Source organism: Coptis chinensis, chromosome 3, assembly GCF_015680905.1.
Source record: "Coptis chinensis isolate HL-2020 chromosome 3, ASM1568090v1, whole genome shotgun sequence".
NCBI classification, from domain to species: domain Eukaryota; kingdom Viridiplantae; phylum Streptophyta; class Magnoliopsida; order Ranunculales; family Ranunculaceae; genus Coptis; species Coptis chinensis.
The window spans coordinates 37,525,259-37,533,572 of NC_141458.1; the positions used below are offsets into that span (position 1 = coordinate 37,525,259).

An 8,314-nucleotide genomic window follows, 5' to 3' on the forward strand; every position below is an offset into this window, starting at 1 on the left:
TATTTTCAATCAACTTGTTATTTCATTTTCTTTATTTCAATCAACTTGTTACTTGTTCTTTGTTTCAATCTTCATCTTGTTTGCTTGTTTCACTTCAATATTTTAATCAATCTTCCTTTCATGTTTTCAAGTCATTTTAATCAACAATCAAAGCTTTTAAGTTCATTAGCTTAGAACTATTCTAATATTCAAAGTCTACCTTTCTTTTTCTATCTCCCTCACTCAAACACTAAACAATTTAGGATGAACCTCAACTCTTAATCTAAATCTTTTGAAGTATACTCACTATAATATTAAAGCTTCAAATGGCACCGCCGTCGGGGATTGAAGGAGTGAGAGTGATTGGTTGAGAATATAAGAAGGGAGCATCATTCTCATCTCTCCATTTCTATTTTTTTTTCATCATTTTTTTTATATTATTTCTCTGTACTGAGATACTTTTTTACAAATCAGGTTGCAGGACAACAAAGGTGGAGAGGAGCTGATCAAGCAAAAGGCAAAAAGCGGCCGCCCATCCACCGGGCTGGGCATGAAAAGTAATTTGGTTCACCTCCACAGAAGTGTGTTCGATTTTTTCACATCCCAGTTCATTTGTGACAAGAAGTTGTACTCCGGGCCCGGATTTTGTAATAGAGTAGGAGAAAATAGTGGAACTTGTTTGTAATAGTTAGTGACAAAAAGAAAAACGAAAAAAAAAAAGAAAACTTGATTTTTAATTGATTTCTTATGATGAACAGAAGTTAAACTTGGTTTGAGTTTAATACTTACGAAGAGATTAGAGTTTTAATTGCCTTGGGAAGTTCAAGTGTGTGAGGCAAGTTGTGGATCATAGCTCACACACTATGGATCAACTTGGTAATCAATACTCTAAGTCCATTTGACTCTAGTTAATCTAGGTGATTAATCTAAAACTAGTTAATTAGATTAGTATAATCTTAGTTTAGTTTTAAGTTTGAGCTCTTGAAGGCAAAGTTGTATAAATTGTCAAAAACCCAACTTGTGGGCTTTTTAAGTGGGCCTTTATTTATAACTTAAAATAGGGTAAAGCTCGAAAGGTTGGGCCTGATTCTCAGATCAAGCGCCAACTAACATCGTCTTCTCCCCAAGTAGCGTGTAAGCACGACTTGAGAGGTAAATTCTAAACCTCCTCGAAGCCCAACTAAGAGGATACTTGTGTGTTCAAGCATGCTTACGTGATTGTTTGAAATTTACTTTCCACACTGCAATTTACATTCGCGCATAAAGCTGAACCTGAGCTATAACAACCATTGGGAAGTCATTACCCAATGTAGGTAAATTAGATGTTGCTTGATTCTTGAAAGGCCTAGACCAAAAAAATTAATTAAAATCAATCAACTAGAGCCCAAGTAGTCATGCTCCTCCAGAAAAGGACAAAAATATAGCCACAAGGATTTAGAGTAATCAGTTACCACATTCCGGTGGACCAACTACCCTCCTCACTCCCCTCCTCCAAATTCATCGTGAGTGAGATTCTTGGTGAAGTGACTGCTTACTCTTCTGAGACTTGTGGTAGAGCCATCCTAGTTACATGCCCAACTGTTTCTCTGAATAGGGCATAGTAAAATATAGACCAAAAGCAAAGTTTTCAAAACTCCATACCTGCAAAAACGAATTTTGATTGCTTGAGCATACATTGCACCATTTGCATATATATTAGGATAGTTTTGGGGTCTTGCTAAAAGTGTATGATACTGTGTTCAGGCACTTATAGTATTAACAAGAATAAAACTTACTCACGTAGGAGAGTTTGTCGACCTAGACAATCTCCTGTTTCTAGTACTCCATCTCTTAAGATGGCTGACGAAGTAGTGCAAGTTGAAGAGCCTCTCTCCAACTTCTACACACCATTGCAAGATGAACCTCCATCTTGTATACGACTCACACCACTTACGAGCGATTTTAGGATTCCACCGAACATGTTCAATCTTCTACCCATATTCCACGGGTTAGAACATGAGTTACCGTAGGAGCATCTACGCCAGATACATGAAGTATGTAATACCTTTCATCATCCAGGCGTCACTGACGATCAGGTTAAGCTACGAGTGTTTCCTTTCACTTTAGCTGGTAAGAGTCACGCTTGGCTTCTCTCACAAAAGGCTGACTCTTTTGATACATGGGAAAAAGGTTGTGTTCTCCTTCATGAAGAAGTACTTTCCGCCGAAGAAAACAGAAAAGATAAGAAGCAAGATATAGTTCTTTAGACAAAGTCCAAGTGAGACATTTTCCGAAGCATGGGATAGATTCTCTGACCTACTCCATTCATGTCCTCACCATAAACTAGAAAAATCCACTCTTTTCCAATGTTTCTTCAAAGGCTTTCTCCCAGAACATAAAGTAACCCTCGACATCACGAGTAATGGTAAATTTTTGGATAGAGGTGTAACTGAAGCTTTAACCTTTCTTGAAAACCAAGCTGAAAAGAGTATCCATTGGGGCAACATAAATAGTTCCAGAATAGCCCAACCCAGTGCATATAAGATTAGTGGTATTTTTTAGGTGAAATCAGATCCAGAAATCAAAACCTTAATAGAAACCCTTATAAGAAAGATAGATCCCCTCACAACCAAACAAAAAGACCAAACCCCCTCATCCTGTCATGAACGTAAATACCTTACCAAGCAATTTATGTCTAAACTTAAATCATATAGATGCCACCTATCCCTTGATCACAAACCTATCATCACTTAAGCCAGAAGAAGTATGTGCTTTCAATGTACCAAATACACCATGGAGACAACATCTAAACTTCGCATGGTCCAACATTCCTCAAAACCAAACACCACTAAGTTTCAACAAACCAACAAATACCTTTAGACAAGGACAAGGACAAGGTACCTATAACAATCATAATAGAGCATTGGTTCAATTCCAGTATCAAAACCAACCTGTCAACAACCAAAGAGACCTAGTTCCCGTTACACCATCAACTAGTGTCCAAACAGATAAGCCTACTGAAATAATGCTTTCTGTCATGCAACAACAAACCCAGATCCTAACATCCATGCAACAATCTCTGAACTTGTTAGCCCAAGATAAAACCCAGAAAAGTTCATTTCCAGGCCAAAAAGTTCAAAACCTTCAAACCCAAGAGATTAAGGCAGTCACAACATGGCGATCTGGCAAAACTGTTGACAACAAAGTAGTCTTACCAGAAGATCCTACACCCGTAGGGGTAACCATTCCAGTACCATAACTGAAAATTGAAACCCAACTACCTCCACGTGTTTCTAGCAATGTTCCTATTCTTAAACCATCAATTACTCCACCTAACCCAATTAGACAATACAAACCGAAGGAACCTTTTCTAGCTTGCCTCATGACACCCAAGGAGGATGAAAATTTTGATGAAATCAGAGAAACATTCAAAAGTCTAACCATAAACCTGCCATTTCTCGATGCCATCAAACATTTACCTAAGCATGTCAAGTTTCTTAAGGATATGTGTACCAACAAAAGAAAAACTAACATTCCAAAAGATGCTTTCCTTACAGAACAATTTTCATCCCTCACAGAGACTAACGGAATCGTCAAATATAAAGATTTTGGTCATCCTACCATCCCTTGCACTATAGGAGACAAGTACACTGCCACTGCCTTGCTTGATCTTGGAGCAAATGTTAACCTCCTTCCATACTACCTCTTTAAACAACTCGGTTTCCATGAGCTTACACCTACCGCCATTGCAATTAGCCAACTGATCCATCAAATACCCAAAAGGTTAAAGATTTTTCCTACCCTGTTGATTTCGTCATCCTCGACACCGAAATTGATCATGATGCCATACCCATCATTCTAGGGCACCCATTCTTGGCAACTTCCAATGCCCTCATAAACTGCCGTAATGGATCTATGACCATGTCTTTCGGAAACCTCTCAGTAGAAGTCAATGTTTTCAAGATGATGCAACAGCAGATGGAAGAAGAGTTTGATGACGAAGTTAGTATGATAGACAGTGTTGTGTAAGAGTATTGTGACCGAACTTTTCCAGAAAATGAGGTGCATCAGTTCTTATCCTTTATAGATTCAGAGTACAATATAGATCAGTATAAAAAAGATACCTCGATAGCTTTGGAATCGGTTCCTTTACGCACTTCAGATGATGAGTTACTTGAACAGAAAGTGACATCACCAACCCAGGTGTTTTCAATAAAAGAATAGGATCTTGTAGAGACATTGTTACCCACAACACCTACTCCTGCTCTTAAGCCTCTCCCTTCTGACCTAAAATATATCTATCTAGATACCGATGGTACACTTCCCATCATCATTTTGTCCCAATTGTCAAAAGAGGAAGAGGAGCATTTGATTAGAGTGATTCAAAAACACCATTCTGCCATTGGTTGGTCTCTTGATGATATAAAGGGAATTAATCCAAAGATTTGCACCCATCGAATTGATCTGGAAGAAAATGCCAAGACCTTTAGAGAGCCACAGTGCTGGTTAAATCCAGCTATGAAAGAGGTAGTAAGGGCCGAGATCCTAAGATTACTGGATGCTGGTATCATTTACCCCATATCTGACAGTGAATGGGTCAGCCCTATTCATGTGGTGCCAAAGAAATCTGGGATTACTATGGTCCATAATGAGGAAGGAGAATTAATATCAGCACGTGTTCCCATCATGTGGAGGATTTGTATTAATTATCGAAAGTTGAATGCCGTCACCAGGAAAGATTATTTTCCTCTACCATTTGTAGATCAGATGCTTGAACGTTTAGTAGGGCATGCTTATTACTATTTCTTGGATGGGTATTCAGGGTACTTTCAAATTTTAATTGATGAATCAGATCAAGAAAAGATGACCTTCACTTGCCCTTTTGGAACATATGCCCTTCGGTCTCTGCAATGCACCTGCCACATTTCAACGCTGCATGCTACACATTTTTAGTGATATGGTGGAGAGATTCATAGAAGTGTTTGTGGATGATTTTTCCCTTTATGGAGATTCTTTCGAAGATTGCTTATCCAACCTATCCAAAGTATTGGAGCGTTGTCAGGAAAAGAATCTAGTTCTTAATTGGGAGAAGTGTCACTTCATGGTTAAAAAGGGAATAGAGTTAGGTCACATTGTGTCTAAAAATGGTATAAAAGTAGATAAAGCTAAAATATACAAAATTTCTACTCTACCTATTCCACGGAACATTCATGACATACGAGCCTTTCTAGGCTATGCTGGATTTTATAGAAGATTCATCCAAGATTTATAAAAAATTGCTAAACCTTTAACTAATCTTCTTATAAAAGATGCACCCTTTTAGTTTAACTCAGAATGCATGCAGGCTATCGAAAAGTTGAAAGCCGCCTTAATAACTGCACCTATAATTCAACCTCCTGATTGGTCAAAACTGTTTGAGCTCATGTGTGACACCAAATACTACACTGTTGGCGTTGTTCTAGGTCAAAAACATGATAAGGGACCTACAATTGTTTACTATGCAAGTAAAACTCTAAATGAGATTCAACGGGATTATACAACCACTAAGAAGGAATTCTTAGCCATTGTCTATGCTTTAGACAAATTTCGTCCATATTTAATAGGTTTCAAAAACCTTAATCTACCCTGATCATGCAGCAATTAGGTACCTTCTCGTGAAGAAGGATGCTAAGCAGAGGTTGATCCGATGGATTCTCCTCCTGCAAGAATTCACCTTAGAGATAAAAAATAAAAAAGGAGTTGAAAATATAGTGGTTGACCACCTGTCTAGGTTAACTGATAATAGTGACGGTGATTCTGAGCCCATTTTAGATTCTTTTCATGATGAGCACCTCTATGTGATCCTCTCTGCACCTTGGTATGTTGATATTGTGAATTATCTGGTGACGGAAGATACTCGGCCATTGTGGAATAGAAATCAGAGGAAAAAGTTCCTGGCTCAAGTAAAGTACTATCATTGGGATGACCAATATCTTTTCAAGTACTGTCTAGATCAGATCATCCGACGTTGCATTCCAGAATGGGAACAATCTGCCTTTCTTTCCTTCTACCACGAGTAGGCTTGTGGAGGGCATTTTAGTGGCAATAAAACTGCTGCTAAGGTCTTATAATGTGGATTCTGCTGGTCAACACTATTTCGTGATGCATTCCTTTATTGCAAGGCATGTGCTCGTTGCAATTATCTCGGTCGTATTTCTGCACGTAACATGATGCCCTTAAATCCCATTCTCATAGTAGAGATTTTTTATGTCTGGGGCATCGATTTCATGGGACCTTTCACAACTTCTAATGGTTTTATTTACATCCTAGTAGCCATAGACTATGTATCTAAATAAATTGAGGCCATACCATGTTGTAACAATGATAACAAAACAGTCATTGAGTTCATAAAAGAAAACATGTTTTCAAGGTTTGGTGTCCCAAAAGCCATCATCAGTGATGGTGGATAACATTTTTGCAATAGAGTTTTTGAACATATCATGAAAAAATATGGAGTAACCCACAAGGTTGCAACTCCATACCATCCTCAAACAAGTGGTCAAGTTGAAGTCTATAATCGAGAAATTAAATGTATCTTGGAGAAAACAGTTAATCCAAATAGGAAAGACTAGTCTCTCCGTCTGAACGATACACTATGGGCATACAGAACCGCTTCTAAAACACCTATAGGGATGTCCCCCTATAGACTTGTCTTTGGAAAACCTTGTCATCTGCTAGTTGAACTTGAGCATCATGCCATGTGGACAATAAAAACCCTTAATTATAATCTCAATGCGGCAGGTAAAAAGCATAAACTTCAGATAAACAAGCTCAAAGAAATTCAAAATGATGCTTATGACCTTTCAAAAGATTACAAAACCATCATGAAAAGGATTCAAGACAAGCATATTTTACGAAAACATTTCTAAGTCGGTCAAAAAGTTTTGCTTTATAACTCTAGATTGCACCTTTTTCCAGGAAAATTAAATACTCGATGGACTGGTCCTTTTAATATAACTGAAGTCACCCCTTATGGGACTATTACTTTAAAGAACCATAAGGACAACAGTACCTTTAAAGTCAATGGTTAGCGCCTCAAACATTTTCATGAGTTATGGTCTACGAATGTCAAAGAAATCTTTCTCTAAGATCCCATCTATGAGGATTGACTCCTCTTGTTCCGATGTATTCCTTTCCTTTCTATTCCATCTTTTGCTTTAGGGGGATACATCAATAAGGTAACCGGACCTCTCTACTTGGAGGGTGTGGTTGTAAGTGCCGGATCCTTAGTCCACAGTATATCTCGCATATTCTTTGTAAAATACTTTTTACTCGTCGTTGGAGTAAGTATGAACCTGTGGAGCAAGTATACAAATTTTCTTTTCTTTATTTTACACTTCTTTTTAGAATAGCTTTTCTATTCCTGTCATTTACAATTCTTGTCTTTATTTTCATTGACCTATTTTATGTTTTTACGATTTCTGTTTTTACATAAGCATTTTTCTTTCAATCTCACCTTTGACGCTGAGTAGTCTTTCCTCTTAAAGAAGAGATATGAAACAAAGTAGAGGGTGATGGGGATTGAGTGAAGGTGTCTTACGGTTGTCTCTCATGGTTGTTCAGCATGTCTCGTCTTCCATATGTATGCCATACCGTGGGATGGTTAGCAGTTGAATCCCTTGATTTCGAAAACTTTTTCTTTTTATGGGTGATTTCTAATTGTTTCGAGCTTCTTCTTTCTCTCTGGTTGGAATGACTTTAACTAGAGCTAACTAGAAAGTACGAGAGGAGAGACTAGATTATCTAGAAATAGAGCTAGTCCTCTTCACTAGATTTGCCTACTTGCAAAACAAGAGATGGAAGATCTAGGGAGGCCAAACCATGGGATGGTTCTCAATTAGAATCACTTAATTTCAAGCATCTTCTATTTGGAGGATCACTTTCATCATAGTGATTTTTCTTAGTAGTTTTATAGTTTATATTTTTCTATCATAGTAATTTAGGAACATAAAAACCAAAAAGCCAAAAACTAATGTTTCTTTCTTTCTTAATAAAAATGTTTGATTTCTTTGTGCTATTAATGATAGATTCTCGATACATCAATAGTTAAGTGATTTTTCAAAACTGGCAATGGATTTTACACAGACCAACCCCTAGAACTACGCAATCTAGGGGCGATTTGAGATCAGCTTTGCTTTCTAAGCACTTATATCACCGAGCTATTCGCCCGGGTCAGGACATTCCATGTCTTGCATAGTAAATTCCCTAACTTGCGTAGCTGAAGCTCTGTCTGTCTAGATTGGGTTCGCCACAGAGCCGACATGAAAGTTACCTAAGAATATCTATTATGATTTGTTTTAAAGTAGTAACATCTGTT

General features: G+C 37.7%; 1 non-coding gene across 1 annotated transcript; it reads right to left on the minus strand.

Annotated features, from left to right (window-relative positions):
- Nucleotides 1-2,196: 2,196 nt before the first annotated feature.
- Nucleotides 2,197-2,303, minus strand: LOC147509472 (small nucleolar RNA R71). Its single transcript, XR_015219637.1, has one exon. It is a non-coding gene; the product is annotated as a small nucleolar RNA R71 (small nucleolar RNA).
- Between the last annotated feature and the right edge of the window lie 6,011 nt (nucleotides 2,304-8,314).